This window comes from Pan paniscus, chromosome 15 (assembly GCF_029289425.2).
Source record: "Pan paniscus chromosome 15, NHGRI_mPanPan1-v2.0_pri, whole genome shotgun sequence".
Classification (NCBI taxonomy): domain Eukaryota; kingdom Metazoa; phylum Chordata; class Mammalia; order Primates; family Hominidae; genus Pan; species Pan paniscus.
This window is the reverse complement of record NC_073264.2, coordinates 72,506,985-72,527,114: the sequence shown is the minus strand read 5'-3', so window position 1 is coordinate 72,527,114 and position 20,130 is coordinate 72,506,985. Positions and strand designations below refer to the sequence as shown.

At 39.2% G+C, this 20,130-nt stretch overlaps 1 protein-coding gene and 1 non-coding gene across 21 annotated transcripts in view; both read right to left on the bottom strand.

Moving 5' to 3' along the window:
- SIPA1L1 (signal induced proliferation associated 1 like 1) overlaps window positions 1-20,130 on the bottom strand; it is a 419,211-nt gene that overhangs the window by 331,976 nt on the left and 67,105 nt on the right. The gene's annotated exons all lie outside the window — the stretch shown is intronic.
- Window positions 11,398-11,467, bottom strand: LOC112437092 (small nucleolar RNA SNORD56). Its single transcript, XR_003025755.2, has one exon. It is a non-coding gene; the product is annotated as a small nucleolar RNA SNORD56 (small nucleolar RNA).

Below are 20,130 nucleotides of genomic sequence, written 5' to 3'. Positions count from 1 at the left end.
TCCCAGAGTTTAGTGAGTAATTTCTATAACAAGGGCATTCTCCTACAAAACTACAATGATGACCATCAAAAACCAGAAATTAACACTGATGTTATATAGTCATCTACTTTACAGACCAGATTTGACTTTCTCTGATTAGCCCAATCCTTTTACTAAAAGGTCCTTTCTCCAAAAGGACCCAGTCCTTTTACTAAAGGTGAAACCTAGTTTTCACCTTTCCCTTCCCTGTAAGAGTAGTAAATCTGGCTCCCATTAACTTCAATGTTTATTTATTGGATTTATCCCTCACACCACATGTCATATAATGCCTTCCCTACCTGTGATCCTGTATCAGAAAGAGCCAGTCTCTCTAACCAAAGGACCCATAAGGGGGTGGCCTGGCAAAACAAAAAGTTTTAGACAAAAACCACTCTACTCTAGCCACACCACGGAAAAAAAATCTTCAACCCCACACCCACATCCCATCATCAAAGGCCAGGTGGAGAGCCAAGAGTTCTACACTCACCTGGTTCCGATGAGGCACCCTTATTTATAGACTACATGTAAGAAGACACCATTTTTACAGAGCCCAAATGGGCAAAACTAAGAATATATTACTTACAGATATACTCACTTTAAAAAGCAACAGAATGTTGAACCTGCAGTTCAGGACAGTGTTATTTCCAGAGGGAAAGAGAAGGAGGGGATCACAGGGGAACACACAGTAGCTTCAAAGTAAAACCTGCAAATGCTAAGCACGAGTTCCTCGACATACAAGATCTGAGCCTCACCAAACCATGAGGAGGTCTTTAGGAGGATCCCGATTTTACATCAGAGATTTGAGGGCTAAAAAGATTAAGCCCATTGCCTGTGGTCACACAACTAATAAGCAAGTGCTCAGATGCAAGCCCACAGCTGTCTGACTCCAGTCTCTTCCTGCTCACTCCCTTCCTCAACACAGAGAAAAGACAGGCAGGAGAAATGCAGCTGTGATTCTGAACCAACTGGTGGCTTCTAAGGAAGAGACTCCTACTGTACTTCTAAACCATTTCCCAGAGAGTTTTGAGTAAAGGCAAGTGTAGTTCCAAAACCAGGGGGGGAAAAAATCTTCCTGAAAGCAAGGAAAGGGGAAAGGGGGTGGAGGCACAAACCTGGGCTCTGCTTGGCACTGCAAGAGCTATGTGAACAATCCTCGAGCGAGAGTCCCCATCACATTCCACAGGCTACCAAGTCAGGCCCAATTCAGTTACTAAGTAAAGGCCCTGGGAAAATCTTATTACTCGTTGTTTTTGTTTTCTTTTATTCTGAAACTGGGGGACAGGAGACAGAAGACCAGCAAACCATTCGTAAAATTCTAAACCTAGCCTAAATATGGTAAAACTATAAACTGCTTAGCCCACAGCATGAAACATGAAATTAGTGACAAAATTTGAGTCTCTTTAAAGAATTCATATAAAGGAATACGAAAGCAGAACAATGCTTCTCTGTAGCAAAGACCAGACACTTGGGAAGCTTAAATACCACTCTACTATCTGAGGATGTTTTAAAACTGATTTCTAAAAACTAAAAAGATGGAACTACATAAAAAGATAACAGAAGCAAAAAAAATATTATTGTCTTCTCAAAACATCAGAAATAACTGTATTCTAACTGCATTTCTGGTAGAGGTATCTCCAGAACCCATCGAAGTCATTAATAACAACTCACATCACCTGGAAAAATCTCATGATCAGCACTGATGATTTTGTAACCTTAGTTCATCTTTTCTAAGACTATATTTAAAAGGAAATCAAGTCTTTCCATTGTTGACTTTCCATCACTGGTGGAATATAATTGAATCCAAGATAATTTTAAGCCTAGCTTCGCCTACAAAAAAACAAAACAAAACAAAAAATCCTGCTAAGCTCCATCTCCCCCTGCTGTCAACCTTTCCTTTCTAAAAAGAAAAAGTCTAGAAACAAGGCCATACACCAAAGAAAATGCTACAGTATAAAAGAAATAAAAGGACATACAAAATGGTATAAAAATAATTCACCAGCCTGGACAACATGGCGAAACCTTGTCTCTACAAAAAACATAAATTAGGCAGGTGTGGTGGCACACGCCTGTAGTCCCAGCTACTTGGGAGGCTGAGATGGGAGGATCATTGGGGCCCAGGTGTTCCAGGCTTCAGTCAGCCCTGATCATGCCACTACACTCCAAACTGGGCAACAAAGTGAGACCCTGGGAGGGAGGGAAGGGAGGGAAGGGAGGGAAGGAAGGGAGGGGAGGGAAGGGAATGGAGGGAAGGGAGGGAGGGAGAGAAGAAAGGGAGGGGAGGGAAGGGAAGGAGGGAGGGAGGGAGGGAGGGAGGGAAGGAAGGAAGGAAGGAAGGAAGGAAGGAAGGAAGGAAGGAAGGAAGGAAGGAAAAGAGAAAGAAAAGAAAAGAAAATTCAAAACTCATGCAAACTTCGTGTTGCAGCCTAAAACTGTCTACAGTATATCAAAGCAAAGGCATGTAAATTCATCCTCTAAATACAATAAGCAGGTGAGAAGCAAAATCAAAAATAAATCTCACTAGATAAAAATGGAAAGCATTTAACACACAATCGTACAAGGTGAGGAGTATTTTTTATTAAAAGCTTTTTAGTTACTTTCTTCCACCTCCCAGATTTGAGCAATTCTACTGCCTCAGCCACCCGAGTAGCTGGGATTACAGGCACGCGCCACCACACCCAGCCAATTTTTTTTATTTTTAGTAGAGGCAGGGTTTCTCCATTTTGGCCAGGCTGGTCTTGAACTCCTGACCTCAGGTGATCTGGCTGCCTGGGCTTCCCAAAGTGTTGGGATTACAGGTGTGAGCCACCGCGCCCAGCTACTTTAGTTACTTTCTTTATGAAAAGTGATCAGGTGCTAATGAAATCAGCACCTGGCATTATAAAGATAAGAAGTTATCCCAAAGAATATCTCAATGAAGAATGCTGAATAAATTCATCCACAGGCACTTGTTTCGTTCATCCTACTGCATTAAGCCTAAGTGGTCACAACACAACTAACAATTATCCTTGAAAATTAAAGGAGAATAGCCCAGCTTTAAAACAAACTTAAAATCTAGAAAAGAAAAAATATATTACTTCAACTTCAAAAATGGGAAAATCCTGAAACATACTGAAGAATTTCTTTGTAAACTCCTAGATAATGAATTTTGGGTAAAAATCAATATGGCTTATTAAAAAATAAATCCCCCCAAGGTAATCTAATTTACTGTTATTGAGGCAACCCTCTTATCAAGGGACCACAAGAATTGTATTTCTTATCTTAAATATTGATTTGATAACCATGAAGACACGAGAAAGGTGTTCTTCCCAGAAAAGCACATCCCAATGGTTCTTTGACCCCAAGTCATAAAAATTATTCTTATTCTTCCTGTCCCTGCAATTCTAAACATAAAATTTCTGCAAAGACAGAGACAAGCAAATGAAATGGCTGAAAAAAAAGGCAAAGAAGTGATGACAAGATGTCAGTGGCACCCATATAATCATTATAACCTTGCAATATATACAGCATATTAGAAATTTTTATAGGTTAGTTATCTTCATTTTTGAGGCTTCTCCATCTCAGCAGAAGTTCATCTTCCCAGTTGCTCAAGCCAAAAACCTACAATTCATTTACATTCTTCTTTCACACCCCACATCCATTCTGTGAAGATCTATAAATTCTACCTCCCAAAGACCATCTTAACTCCTTTACTTCTCTCCATCTCCACTGTCTTCACATTGGTTGAAGCCATTGTTATCTCTCGACGAGACAGCTACCCCAGATTCCTCATTAATCTTCTTTCTGCCCATGATCATTTTCCACAGAGTAGTCAGACTGACTTGTTAAAAGGTTAGTAAACTACATCTTACTATTCCCCTGCTTAAAAGCCTCTAACGTGTTCCCATGGCCTCAGATATCAAGAAATGTGAAGAATGTAAAAATTCTGCCCTACATGTGAGATAACAAGTTAGCCTGCCACACAGCTATATAGATGCCTGTGGAAGACATGAGACTCCAGGGTCAGAGATAAAAGACATCATTACAGCAGTAGCAGTGGCCAAAGTATCAGTATTTTTTGGTGCTAGTCCCTTAAGCCTCAATTCCCACCAGGTGACACAAAGAGAACAAGATGACCTCAGCACAACAGCAGGTTGTGTCACAGTAGAGTAACTCCGAGCTTAGTGAACTGAAATATTTTGTAATGGGCAGTAAGCTTGCCTGGCCTTTACCCCAGAAGAGGCATTCTCTTTCTCTTCCAAGGCCATTCACTATACAAATCATCCTTGAAAAGATCATCCAGAAGAAAGACAGTCAATGTACAAACACAAGAGACAAGTGGAGAACTGTCCCCCAACATTAGAGTAGGAGCCAAGTTTCTTGCTATGGTCTATAAGGAGCTACATGATTAGTTATTTCTCTTCAATTTCATCTGGAACCTCTGTCTCCCCAGCATACTCACTTTAGCTCCACTGGCCATCTTTGATGCCTTCCAATGAGCCAAGTTCTTTCCTGCCTCAGGTCCTCGGCCTGCACTGGTCCTTTTGTGAAAAATGCTCTTTGCCTAGCTTAGGTGTCACTTCCTCAGAAGGACCTTTCCTGGTCAATCTATGTACTTAAGCAGCTACCCTCACTTGTTATTACCTTTTTACCACTTTGCTCACTCATTCATTTGTGCAATAAGCATTTACTGAGCACCTACTATGTACCAATCATTGTTACCATAGGCACAATAATTACTTTTGATACTTGTTTATTTACTGAGTCTTCCTCAAGGTGGAAACCTTGTCTTCTTATTCATCCTTAAATGCCTAGAGCTTAAAATTGTACATTCATTAAAAACTCTGTTGAATGAATGAACTATTACAATACCAAGAACCAAAACATTTGCAGATCGGTATGGGAAAGCTGCATGACACTGCACAAGAAGTATGGAATTGGAGCTAGACGTCCTAAATTCAAACCCCAGAACCATCATTTAATGGTGCCCAAGGAATTCTACTAAGTTCTTTGTAAAAATGAAGTTCTTTCCTACCTAACTCACAAAATTATTGTTAGGATCAAATAACAGAATTTAAATGGACGGCCTTGCAATGCTAAATGTAATTCAAGGCCTGTAACAAATTAATAGTTAATACATGCCTACTGTTAGGCTGGTCCTAGTACTGAAACTTACAATAAAAATGTATAACTTAAGTGAAATCAGAAAACACCTTGTCCTTTAATAAACTTGAAGGGGAAAAATGGTTCTTCCCCCTAGAACCTTGGGCTCTGTAGCCCAGGCTGGAGTGCAGTGCAGTGGTGCAATCTCATCTCACTGCAACCTCCACCTCCTGGGTTCAAGCGATTCTCCTACCTCAGCCTCCTGAGTAGCTGGGATTACAGGCGCCTGCCATCAAGTCCAGCTAATTTTTGTATTTTTAGTAAAGACAGGGTTTCACCATGTTGGCCAGGTTGGTCTCGAGCTCCTGACCTCAGATGATCTGCCCACAAAGTGCTGGGATTACAGGTAGGAGCCACGGCACCTGGCCTAGACATGCTTTTAAAATTTTCAGATAAAAGTGAGTTGCCTTTACCTGATCTTTATCCTAAAATACTAAAAGAATGCTTTTTGGTTACTAAAGTTATTTTTAAGCAAGCCAATCCAATGCAAATTTACAAAAAGTTGACTATAGTTACACCCGAGTGCCAACCTTCAAAACAGAATTTTTAGCTTTCTGGCAAAAGTCATGAAACTATAAATTTTAAGTATTAATTTACTGACTTTAACTGAAACCAAAACAGTCTCTTCACTGTGATGTGGGTGGGTGGGTGGGTGGGTGGGTATGTGTGTGTGTGTGCAGTCAAGGGAAAGTAAGCTTCATCCTATAATAGATATAAAAGAGTAGTTTCAGAGGCAAGGCACCAGGTGGCCTACAGGAGGAAATACAGTGATCATACTGAAGTGTTAGCAGAAGACTGGGACTGGCAACCAGACTACAAACCAGACCATCAACTCAGACAAGCTGCACAGCTGGCTTGAGCTCACCCATCCACAAGCTCATTTTCTATAACCTCACAATAAAATTACTCAGAATTTAATTTTGAAGGGTACTGCTTCTATGATCTAACACTGAAGTATAAATTGATAAAAAGGACAGCCATTTTAAAAAAGTAGAATGTGAAAACAATATGATTAAGATTTTTTTTTTTTTTTTTTTGAGACAGAGTCTCAGCCTGTCACCTAGGCTGCAGTGCAGTGGTGCAATCTTGGCTTACTGCAACCTCTGCCACTTGGGTTCAAGCGATTCTCCTGCCTCAGCCTCCTGAGTAGCTGGGATTACAGGTGCCTGCCACCACGCCCAGCTAATTTTTTTGTATTTTTAGTAGAGACGGGGTTTCAACATCTTAGCCAGGTTGGTCTTAAACTCCCGACCTCATGATCCACCCGCCTTGGCCTCCCAAAGTGCTGGGATTACAGGCGTGAGCCACCGCGCCAGGCCAAGATTCTTTTTATGTAACATTTTTCAAACTCATTATACATATATGTAAATAACTAATAGGTACACTGTGCTAGCAAAAAGAAGGAATATGAATTGGTACTTCTAAAACTTAAACTCAAAAAGAAAATATTGAGGCAGAGAAGTACATGAAAAGTCTGTTTGGCACTGCTATGAAAGATACCCAGTTTAAGAAGAATGGAGACAGATGATCTACAATGAACATATAAGTGGCATTAATAGGGGCACATATTTCAATATATATAATTATATTCAGAAGCTTTTCATTACTCATGTGAAGGTCTCTCAAAAACGTGCATCTTTACATGTTATTTTAAAGATGGCTACCTATTCCAAATGTGGAGGGAGAGGGGGACAGCGGCAGTTATAAAACTGTTCACACAGTCCTCAATAACCACAAATACTATTATAATAGTAAAAATAAAATCTAGGACATCTAGAAACTTCCTCCTTGATATTAATTTTAAATAGCAAATATCTAATTGTCTTCCAATTAAGTAATTTCCCTTATAAATAATAATGATAGTGCCTCCAATATGCCAGGCACATATTCTTTACATCATATAACCAATACAACAATCCTAGGACATGGGCATTATCTCTATTTTAGGAAGGAGTATAATAATCAGTGAAGTTTTAAATCTTACCCAAGGCCAGGAACAGTGACTCATGCCTGTAATCCCAGCACTTTGAGAGGCCAAGGCGGGCAGATCACATAAGGCCAAGAATTCAAGACCAGCCTGGCCAATATGGTGAAACCCTATCTCTACTAAAAATACAAAAATTGGCCAGGTGTGATGGTTCACACCTGTAATCCCACCTACTCGGGAGGCTGAGGCAAGAGAATCACTTGAACCCGGGAGGCGGAGGTTACAGTGAGCTGAGGTTGCACCACTGCACTCCAGCCTGGGAGTCAGAGAGAAACCTTGTCTCAAAAAAAAAAAAAATTTACCCAAGATAAATTAAGAAGTGGTGGCACTGTTATTTAAACCCAAGACAATCCTATTCCAAATCCTTGCCTTTTTTATACAATGCCATCAATATATTGCCTCTCAATAATAAGTTAATTTTCAGTGTGTTCCCAGCACTGTACGAATGAATGAGACTCATTATTTCATCTAATTCCTATAATACTCTTGCAAGGTAATTATTAGCCATATTTTTTTTTTTAATTTGAGAAAAGACTCCTAACAGTTAAGTAACTTGGCCAACGTCATACAGCTAACTTAATAACGGGACAAGCAGGGATCCCACCCTAAGTCGCTTGATACAAAGCCTAAGTTTCTACCATTGTATTATGCAGCCTCCACCTTATATTATTTACAATAATTGTAATTTAGGCATAATTTATAAATTATTAGTTTACTGTTGACAATGCTACATAAAAATGCATGTTATTAACAACAAACTGTTAAAATGCATATTTTATATTTTTTCAGAAAAAAACTGGAAAAACACACAAATAAAAAATCTTATATTTATGAGTGATAAGATTACTGGTAAATTTTTTTATTTCTGTTTTTCTGGTTTTTCCTTAATTATGATATATAACTTACCAAAAGTTAATTTTTTTCTTAGCATTCATTTAACATTTTATATTTTTAGTTATGCCTATCTGCCTTAACTAAATATAACTTTTGCTAAAAAATATTGGGTTAAATGGGAACACTAACTGAGGAAAGTAATATAAAGAAAAATGTTTTAGAGCACACACAAAAAAGCTACATTTCAGGACAGGTATGTTTCTTTCTGTTTTCCGGAACCTATCAAAACTAAATTCTGATTGTAAAACATGATAAAGTTTAATATAACTGCAGAGTTGAACAAACAGACGAACAACAAAGAAAAATACATCATACAATTAAATCAGACAGCTTTTAAGTAACACTAAAAAAAAAAAAAAAGCAGCCTTTTTATTTTATATTTATCCAAAAAAGAATAAAGAAAGTAAAAAAGAGGTATTCAGAATCCCATTAACTTGGAGGCAATGTTCAAGGAAAAGTACTAAAACTAGCCAAGTCAGCGTAACTTGAGAAGAACACCCTTGGAAACTACAGCACAAAATCATCTTGGAAACACATCAGTTTTAGTGACTCTTCGGGCATTTGAGCAGATTAACAGTAATCTGAACAAACTACTTAGTGGCTCTGAAATGTTGCTTAAGCTAAACAACAAATCAGAAGATGAATACCCATAAGCAATCGAATTTACTTTTCAAAATACATACTCTTCTCATTTTGCTCAATGACCCCATATCATGCTCACTAAACCTCTTTGGAAGCACTGCTCCTTCGTTGTGGAGGCTGCTGCAGTAAGTGCAACCTGAAAATGGGAGGTACATAAATTTCATTTCCCTAAAGGAAACCACCACTCTACTACTCACTGTGTAATCTGACAAGAATTTAGCATTTGTCTTAGAAGCCATCAAGTGATATGCACTCCAACAGAAGCACAGAATCAGGAGGGTAGAAAAGGGGAGCTTCAACTTTTTCCAAAATGTTTTAAGACCTGAAGCAAATACGACAAAACATTAAGATCTGATGAAGCTGGAAGGCATTATATTATTCCTTATCCTTTCCAGTTTGTTTGAAATATTTTAAAATTAAAAACAGTAATGTTTAATATGTATATATTAACATATATACATATTAACATATATATGTATATATTATACAGGTTAACACAACACTCATTCCTCCTAGTATATTTGAATCAATAACACATACATACATACAATCTCAACATCCCTCCAGCCTTATCTGTGCCGCTTGACCACCCAAGGCAGCCACTGCTGACGTGAATACCAAACATTCCCTAAGATTCAGTTTGCTCCTTTGCAAAGCATGAATTCATAAAAAGTGCCATATGATAGGATAAAAAAATAAAAAATGCTTTATGTAATGATGCCAAAATAGCCTTAAGTCCCGAGATGGTTTATGTGGATGCCTTCAATCCATTTTTAAAATGAAAATAAGTAGGTTTACTTCTTGAAATGGCACAATTCCAGAACAGATAGTCCTAATCCCCTAGAGAAAAGCACAGGTTCTCAAGGCACCTTACAAAGTATGCCACCTACTTTTCACACCAGAAAAGTCACTTTTGGTATTAAGATGACAAGAAGATATATTAATGGCAAGCTCAGACCTTTAAAATGTGAGTTCTTGGGCTGGGTCTGGTACCTCAGCTGATGCCTGTAATCCCAGCACTTTGGGAGGTGAAGGCAGGCAGGCAGACTGAGCCCAGGAGTTTGAGACCAGCCTGGGCAACATGGTGAAATCCCAACTCTAAAAAAAAATACAAAAAATACATTTTGTGAGGCCGAGGCGGGTGGATCACTTGGGGTCAGGAGTTAGAGATTAGGCTAGCCAACATGACGAAACCCCGTCTCTACTAAAAATACAAAAATCAGCCAGGTGTCATGGTACACACCTGTAATACCAGCTACTCGGGAGGCTGAGACAGGAGAATCGCTTGAACCCGAGAGGTGGGGTTGCAGTGAGTCAAGACTGCGCCACTGCACTCCAGCCTGGGTGACAGGGCAAGCATCTCAAAAAAAAATAAAATTAATAATAATAATAATAATAATAATAATAATAATAAAAGGTGTGGTGGTTTATACCTGCACCTGTAATCCCAGCACTTTGGGAGCAGAGAAGAGAGGATGGTTTGAGGCCAGGGATTCAAGAACAGCCTAGGCAACAGAGCAAGGCCCTATCTCTACAAAATAAAATTCTAAAACCTAGCCAGGTATGGTGGTGTGCACCTGTGGTCCAAGCTACTCAGAAGGTTAAGATGTCAGGATTGCTTAAGCCCAGGGGTTCAGGGTTATAGTGAGCTACGATAGTACCACTGCACTCCAGCCTAGGCAACAGAGCAAGACCCTGTTTCAAAAACAACAGCAGCAACAAAAGTGCATTCTTAACTCTCTTCTCACTGAAAGAACCAGAGCCCACATTAGTATGGTGCTTTTGACTACATAGGCAAAAGGCACTACGTGGAAACTGCTCTCATTTACAGGAAACAGATGGGGTGGATAATACAAACATCATCAACTGCCTCCCTCTTCCCTTCACTAGAATTTAAGAAACATTTGGTTAGTGACAAAACAAAAACTTGAAAAGCAGAAGTTCACAGCTGAAACAGGACTTGAATATGCATCAAGGAACATGTTATGAGCATCATAGTGGTCAGTCCTAAATGACATGATTTCAGCTGTGTGTTTCCTTATTCTCAAAAATAAGTGCTAAACTTAGTTGCCACTCCTCAATGAAAGCTGAGATCTATCTCCACCCTCACCAGCCAAACAGGTTAGATTTTAATTAAAGTGCAATTATTACTTTATTTAAGAATATGTATTTACTTTAATTCAAACACTTATGAAACATCTATTCGGTATAAGGTTCTGAGCAAAAAGCTGTGGAGCTCCAAAGATCATGATGATCTTGAACTTCCTTTTGAAAAGTTCACAACCTAATTCACAGAGAAAGATATGTAAAAGCAGCAAGGACACAAAGTGTAAATAGGTACCACTTCAAGGACAGCAAAAGACCACAAAGTTCTACTTTGTCCTTACTATCCATCTGGTGTCTGTCATCTAGCTTTGGCCTCACCCTTCAGAAAGCCAGGGAACTCAGGTGCCTACTTCTACATCATTTCTGGCATCCATGAACTTGTGTGCTATCAGTCATTCCGAGATTACAAAGATGATCATCAAATCTCAGCATCCCAAAAGTGTGAGTCACACAAGGCGTGTCACTCGGAGTCACTGCTCATGTGTAACTATCTACTTTTAAATACAGGGAATACATTAATCTGAATGAAACTTGGAGGACTTGTAATTCTATCAGGTAGTTTAACTGAGTACGGTATTTATTAATGCAAAAGAAAATGCTACAATTCATTTTCACTCAAACCCAAAGTATCAACATTCACAGGTGAACCGCTGTTGACAAAAAATATTGCCATGATTGTAGTGAAAACATAATTTTATGCACAAAAATAGTTCAGAACTTTCAAGTAATACCTGGAAAATAATAACCTTTGAAAATTAATCTAAAGAAATGCAATTAAATTTTGGTTATTTATGCTAACACGGTGAAACCCCGTCTCTACTAAAAATACAAAAAATTAGCCGGGTGCAGTGGCAGGCGCCTGTAGTCCCAGCCATTCGGGAGGCTGAGGCAGGAGAATGGCGTGAACCCAGGAGGCGGAGGTTGCAGTGAGCAGAGAGAGCGCCACTGCAGTCCGGCCTGAGCAAAAGAGCGAGACTCCGTCTCAAAAAAAAAAAAAAAAAAATTTTTTTTTGGTTATTTAATTCCAGTTAGGCCATCAACCTTTCAAGAAAAAAAGAAACTCTGTGTGGGAATTTGTCACATCTTATAAAGGTCAATTAAAAGTAGAACACAAACTCTGCCACCTAAGATGCTAAAAATGCCTGTGTACTTACATAAGATGTACAAACAAGATGAAATAGTGGCTTTTATGATTAAAAGGCTGCCTGAACAAAAGAAAGTCTGAATACTTGGCAAATAATACTAACAAAGCACTACTCCACTAACAACCAAACTGCAAAGAAAATAGTTCATTTGATGGAAGCAACTAGAAGGGCAAGGAGAGAGACTGAGGCATTGGCACTGGAAGGCTGGAAGGATTCCATGAAGTTTTTAAATGACCTGCTCAGGAGCTTAACTTAGCCTGCAGGCAGTGAGCAGCTACCAAAAAGTTTATTAGAAATTGTCACAATCAAAACCATATGTGCCTGTATGTGTGCACACACACACACATTATTCCCCATCCACCCCCCAAAAAAATTTCAATAGTATTGTGAAAGACAGCCTGAAAGAGGAAAAATACTGAATAAAGAAATACTAGTAATAAGATACTACTATATATATATAAAGAAATACTAGTTAATAAGATTGCTGCAATTTTTGAGGTGAGACATGACTGGGATCTGAACTGGGGTAGTGGGAATAAAGAAAGAAATGAATGTAAGAGAGACTTAAGAGATAAAACTGACAACACACGGAAAACAATTATATGTCATGATGGAGGAAAAATGGGACCAAAGTCAACTAAAATCCTTGGCTTGAAGGACTGGAGAAGATGGCTATACTGTTGTCCAAAGAAAGAAACTGCACCATCATAAAATAAATACACTATTCTCAGAAACAGTATTTCTATCAATATTACATTCGACTGACCTTTGAAGTTATTAATAGTTATCTTCCACAGTCAGAATCATCCATTAGCCACACAGAGGCCGGTCCTAGAAAGAGACTCAGCTCCAAATGGGCATTTTGAAATTTGTCCATTTAGTTTACCTTAAAAAACGTCAGTAAATAATTTAAATTTATCAAAAAATATAAGATATTCTACAGAAGAAACATTCCACAAATGGAACTAACTCAAGATTCTCCATAATGAATAGCATTTGCTCAATGAATTTCATAATAGAATCTAATTTTAATGCTCTTGTTAATGAGTTTTAGCATTAACTCATTACATGGCATTTTTAAATATAGTAAACCTTTTTAAATGACACATGTAGCATAATATAACATATGATAAACTACTAACAATGCTACTCAAAACAACATAAAATTATAGATACACAACGTAATTAGGGTTAATGCCTAAGAGCAAAAAAAAGTTTTTACCAAAAAATTGTATCAGTTTTACCATAACACCTTCTTAATATTCAACCTCAGATAACTGACCACTTGGACCAAACTGCTTTGCAGGACATGCTCGTTTCTAAAGATTAACGGACTGATCTTGAACTGAGAAAAAACACACAAACCCAAGTCCACAAGTCAAAGTACAAGGGTAAATGAACAAACGGGACAATAGTTGGCCAGGAGCATAAAAATTAGGTAAAAATAAGTGAGGCAAAAGAAACTAACACATTTTGAGGGTCTGCTAAAAGTCTGGCACTGGGCTGAGAAACCCAAGTGAACTGATTTCACAACCCAGACACTCCCCTCTTTCCCAAACTCACTATATAATAAGTCTTTAGATAATTGGGTATAAACTTCAAGAGGGCAGAGAAGGCTTGGTAACCAGCATATTTACGGGATCTAGAACAGCACCTGGCACAGAATAAGTCCTCAATAAATATTTACTAGATGCATGCATAAATGGATAAGTGGCTAGATGTCGGAAGGATTTTTTTTTTTTTAATGATCTGGACCATGCATACAGAAGGAGATCCTGACACCTTAAGCAGGATAGGACAAGAAATGTTCTCCAAGCTACTATGTTCCCTTCTCTAAGGAGCACAGGACATCACAGTGGAGTGTAAAAGGCATGAGCTCCATCATCAGACCTGGATGGGAAGCCAAGTTTCAGACTTACCCTTACTTTGTCCCTGGGCAAGTTACTACTCGGTGGCTGAAATATGTAGACTAATTCCTTAATCTTGAAGTTGTAAAAAGCCTTAACTAAAATAACATATATAGAGTTTCTAGCAAGTACTTGGCGCATAGTTTTCATACTTAATAAATATAAGTCCCTCCATATACTGGGCCAAGGGAAACAACACTGGTGCTGACACAGTCCTGGTCTTCAAGCCCACAAGAGGAGTTTCAGTGAAAGGAATCCTAGTGTGGTCTACAGCAGGACCAGCTCTTGAGTTTTCAAGAGACAGGGTCTTGCTCTGCCACCCAGGCTGGAGAAAAGCAGAGCAATCATAGCTCACTGAAGCCTCAAACTCCTGGACTCAAGTGATCCTCGCACCTCAGCCTCCCCAGTAGCTGGGACTACAGGCAAGCCCTACTGCGCCCAGCTAATTGTTTTTTATTTTTTGTAGAGACAGGGTCTTGCTATGTTGCCCTGGCTGGTGTGACACTTCTGGCCTCAAATGATCCTCCTGCCTCAGCCTCCCAAAATGCTAGGATTTACAGACATGGCCACCACACCCAGCCTTTGAGTCATTTTTAACCATCAATCCCAAAGCCTCACTCATCATATTATGTTAGCAGCATAAACAGTCATAGTATGAGCCTATGTACAACTCAAAAAGGAAACTGGACTCTGCTGGTCCAGTGAAACACAAAACAAAACAACACATGCTCTGTGGCTGACAATTTCACACTTGCCAAAATTACGCATATTTTTCTCTGTTATTACGTCAAAGCTTCTTTCTTGAAAGTATTTGAAGTGTATTTTGTAGATCTGATGAAATTATGAATCATTACAAACTCTTTTTAAGAAAAATTTCCTAAGGGCCCTCTCCAAACTAAGAGACCAAAATAACTGCACATTTGGCTATAATTATGCCTTTATAGATTTTCTCTTTCTTATTTCAATAGCATCATATTATATAATGCAGCCCCATTATTAAAAATGACAACACCCAAATTTTGTATCCATTAATTGAAATGATGAAAATAATTTTTTTAACAAGCTCTAATATAGCTTCTTCTTTTGAGTTAGTATTAAAACGAATCACACAAATTATTTTAACTATCCTTCTCCTTACTGCTTATCCATCAGGCGAAGTCAGTAGCAGGTCACCTTAAGTTTATCTTAACTTTAGATGGTACCTTGGGCACATTATTCAACTACAAACTTCAGGAGTATTTACAATGTTTTTTGCAATAGGAATCCACATCACTTAATTCAAACATGATTCCAGATCACTAAACTCAAATACACAGTTAAACAGTTTGTTTTTGGATGAGGTCATTTTATTGACTGCTGATTTTAAATGAACATTATTACAACGGATGTCTATAGCAGGAGAAGCTGAAGAATAGGTGAAAAGGTCTGAACAGAGGAAGACGTCACACCAGAGACATTTCTCAAGCAAGATAGTTCTCTCTTATGAACAAGATCTGAGTATCATTCATCAAGTCTAGAGAATAATACATAAATGCAGCAGGAGATGAATGACATAATATTCTGGTAACTTCAAACCATTTTACAAACCATTTTCTAGCTACAAAATAATAGTAATAGAGGCTTCCAGTTAATGAATGGACATTTGGAAATTAATGCTGTATAATTAATTGGTGAATGGAGAAATTTAAACTATTTAAGGTAATAGGGGAGGCACACCCTATTTTGATTAGAATCAGCCAGAAGCTATGAGAGAAAGGATGAGTGCCCAGTAGAACAACTCTCTGAAGAGATCTAGGCTGATATGTTGGCAGGGGATAAAGAAGAAAATTTGGGTAGCAAGTCAACACCTTCCTCCGCCCTTGCTGGCTTTGATAGCGCATACATCCCAAGAAGCTTTCTGAAGATAACAACGCTGCCCTAGCAATCTAGCCAGCTAGGAACAGGATTTGCTTATTCTACTATCAAATACTTGTCTGCCTGAAAGTTTACCTCTCATTGCTTGTTAACAAGTGACTTTCTAGTAGACATCAATATTCGAAAAATTCTGTTTAAGCATATCAGATTTTCCAGGATCTGATCAGCCCTGGATAACCAGACCACTGGTGTTACCTGAACTACGAAGCTATTATTTCTTATTTTTTTAGAGATGGGGTCTTGCTGTATCACCCAGGCTTAAATGCAGTAGCATGATCATGGCTCACTGCAGTCTTGACCTCACAGACTCAAGTAATCCTCCCATCTCAGCCTCCCAAGTAGCTGGGACTTCAGGTATATGCCACCAATCCCGGCTGACGTTTTTTTTGGTGGGGTGTGGGGAAGATAGAGACTAGGTTTTGCTATGTTGCCCAAGCTAGTCTTGAACGTCTTGCCTCATCTGATCCTCCTGCCTCAGCCTCCCAAAGTGCTGGGATTACAGACATGAGCCTCCACGACCAGCCACAAAGCTATTACTAAAGCAAGTCCTGCTAGCTTGAGTGTGGTCCAATAAGATTTTACAAATTGGCTTTGGCAAACTATGAGCTCCACACCATATCAGAACACAATCTGTTCTTTAATTGTCCATAGTGTACACCCAATTTAATTTGGAACATTTCTTACCACAGATTTCCTGCACTTTCAAATGCATATTAATATCATCTTTCTTTACACAATTACTTATTTTAAATTTTCCTTAGCCTCATTTTACCCTTTTTTAGACCTAAGATGTGTTTCTTATTGAAAATATTATAATAACTTGACAATTTTTAAGGAGTACTATTAAAAGAAGGTAATCCAAAATACAACGTGGTCTTGCTAGAAACTAGGAATGCCCCTCCATATATTGATATCCTATTGGAATATTTAATAAGGGAGTCAAGAAAAGTACACTCTTACACACTTCAAAGGTTTAAATCAACCAATCAGTAAGTTCAACTATGTATTTATTATATCTCATGATGTTAAATTCCAAAGCCACAGCCACAATAAAGTATCAATATGGTAAGGCAAGTGAGAATTATACTCATTCATTGAAAAATTACTGAATGCCCAGAATGGGCCATTTATTGAGAGCTTTCAGGCACTGAAAAGTTAAACAGAATACATAGTCCCTGTATTTAAGGATTTTATGGTCTAGGGGAGTAAGCTAAATAAAAAGTTTCGGCCAGGTGCGGTGGCTCACGCCTGCACTTTGGGAGGCCGAGACGGGCAGATCACGAGGTTAGGAGATTGAGACCATCCTGGCTAACACAGTGAAACCCTGTCTCTACTAAAAAAAAAAATACAAAAAATTAGCCGGGCGTGGTGGCAGGTGCCTGTAGTTCCAGCTACTCGGGAGGCTGAGGCAGGAGAATGGTGTGAAGCCGGAAGGCGGGGCTTGCAGTGAGCCGAGATCACGCCACTGCACTCCAGCCTGGGCGGCAGAGCGAGACTCCTCAAAAAAAAAAAGTTTCAATAGTACTGTAACAGAGGTATGTGTTATGAAGTAACTAACTTGAGCAAAGCAGAAAAACTCTACAGATGTTAACTTTTAAGCTGGTCCTGAGAGGAAAATAAGAATGTATTCAGCAAATCAGAGGAATGTTTAAGGAGAAGAAACAGCAAGGCACTGAAAGGCAAGAAATCACATTATGCAAGGACTTCACTACCACTAGAACAAACAAGGCTCGGTGACAGGCGAGTGAGAAGAAAGCGATCAACAGAGAAGGCAGCAGCCACATCCAGAGGGCCTCTGCCATATTAAGGCACTCAGCTTCCATCCTACAGATTATGGGGAACTCCTGAAGCATCTGCCTGCACCGGAGACTGTCTGTCCTCAGGAGATAATGGGTATTGGGATTTATAGCTTTCCTGCGCTCCCCAAGCCTCTCTGGCTTCCTCTTGCTTGGACAGTTGAGATTTGAGGGCAAGGAGAATGGGTGGATACTCTTCCTCCAAATCTAAATGGACATAGGCTGAAAATCATCCTCAGGGTCCTCTTATACCCACCTGATGCTGAATGGCTTCAGATAATCTTTAACAGCGTGGAATCTTAGAATGGAAAGAGAACCAGTACAGCAGTCTACTTCTCAACTCTGCAAGAATCTGCTCAATACACCTTGATCTACTGCTACACACTGGACAACCACAATGTCCTCCCTGTGCCTTCTTTCCTCAGAATCACTTGCTACGGTCCTCCCAACCTGGCATCACTTGAATTCCTTTCTGAAACTGTCTCCCTCTCTCCTTAAAATGTACTCTCCTTAGAGAGTCACTCTTTAGAATGTACTCTAGTTGGTCAGAAGAAGACAAAAAGAACCCCCATGTTCTCTAACCATGGTAGAGTACCATAGGCACATTAAGTTCTCGGAGCAGAACATGCTATTTCTTGGCTAGCACTGACCTTTACAGAAGTACAGGACCTGGATCATTTTAAATCTGTTGTCAAATAAAACACCTAATTCTTGTTCATATGAACTGTTCTCATAAGCAGCATTTACTTGTCCTTCAAATCACGTATCACAGTTATAATTTAACATTTATATGTGTGATTATTTAAGTAATGTCTACATTCCCAGCCTATAGACTAAGAATACTGAATGCGGCCGGGAGCGGTGTCTCACGCCTGTAATCCCAGCACTTTGGGAGGCCGAGGCGGGCGGATCACGAGGTCAAGAGATCGAGACCATCCTGGCTAACACGGTGAAACCCCATCTCTACTAAAAATACAAAAAATTAGCCGGGCGTGTGGCGGGCGCCTGTAGTCCCAGCTACTCGGGAGGCTGAGGCAGAAGAATGGCATGAACCTGGGAGGCAGAGCTTGCAGTGAGCCAAGATCGGGCCACTGCACTCCAGCCTGGGCAACAGAGCAAGAGGCTGTCTCAAAAAAAAAAAAAAAAGATACTGAATACAGGCACAAAACTAATTTTTGTTGGCTTTTTTTTTTTTCTATTTCCTTTCCACTGTCATTGTCCTGTGAAGTCTTAGTATAGTGTCTATTCCAAAGGAAGGGTTCAATAAATGTCAGATGAAGAATTAGATACATATATTTAAAAATTACATGAAGCAAGATATATTGTCACCGCAGCAACAAAATCAAAATTCTATAGAAGGCCAGTGGAGATTTTTTTCACTTCCTCTGTGGAGAAAAGGTGTCGTGGAGGAAGGGACACGCAAGCAGATTCCTGAATGGTGGGGTTTTTGTTTTTGCTTTTGTTTTTTTGAGATGGGATCTCATTCTGTCACCCAGGCTGAAGGGTAGTGGTGCGATCTTAGCTCACTGCAACCTCCATCTCCCGGGCTCCAGTGATCCTCCCATTCCTGCCTCCCGAGTAGCTGGAACCACAGGCACATGCCATCATGCACGGCTAATTTTTTTTTCTTCTTTTTTTGGTAGAGACAGGGCTTCACCATGTTGTCCAGGCTCTGGTCTCAAACTCCTGAGCTCAAATGATCTACCTCCCTTGGCCTCCCAAAGTGCTGGGATTATGAATGGTGTTTTAAATAACACTGAAAATAAAGAAAAATATTTGGGCACCAAAACAACCAATAAAAACCATGTTTTTGAAGAATAGCTATGTACATGGGAAAATGCTCATAATATTAAGTTCATAAACACGATACAAGAGTATGGCTGCCTCTCCCTCCAAAAAACCCTGAAAGGAAATAGTTTAAATATTAATAGCAGTTGCTGCTGGGTTGTGGGATTACTGGTGATTTTTATTTTCTTCTTCATGCTTTATTGTACTTTCCAATTTTTCTATAATAAAGATTTTTATAATCAGAGGGGAAAATATTTGGATTGTTTAACACATTTAGGATGAAACAGCTGTATCATTTTAAGTCGTTAGGTTTTATCAAACAGGTTTCTGGACCATTTTTTCACTGTCATACTTTATTTGAATGGTATAAGCATAAGGAATGCTGGATAAGAAATTTCAGTCCCAAAGAAAATTACAAATTATCATCCTACCCCAATCTTCATAAATTGCATTTACTCTCTAATCTCCTTTGGATTTGGAAAGATGGAAATCTTGACAACATGTGACAAAGGACTTATATTTACAGGTAATACTAGAAAATCAGAAACTAGTACCAGCGAATGCACTTGTCCGCTGGATATTAACTGTTCCCTTTCCCACTCTCCTCTGAGCCCTTCAGATGAGGAAACACAGCACCACACTGACAGTCTGCATGTCAGACCGAGGAAAGGGTGGGCTCCTGACGACGAGTCTCTACTAAATGTGAGGAACACAAAGACCCATTACCTACATTACTACACACTTTAGTCCAATTAATTAAAAAGTTGAGAAGTATGCCACAAAACACTGCCTAT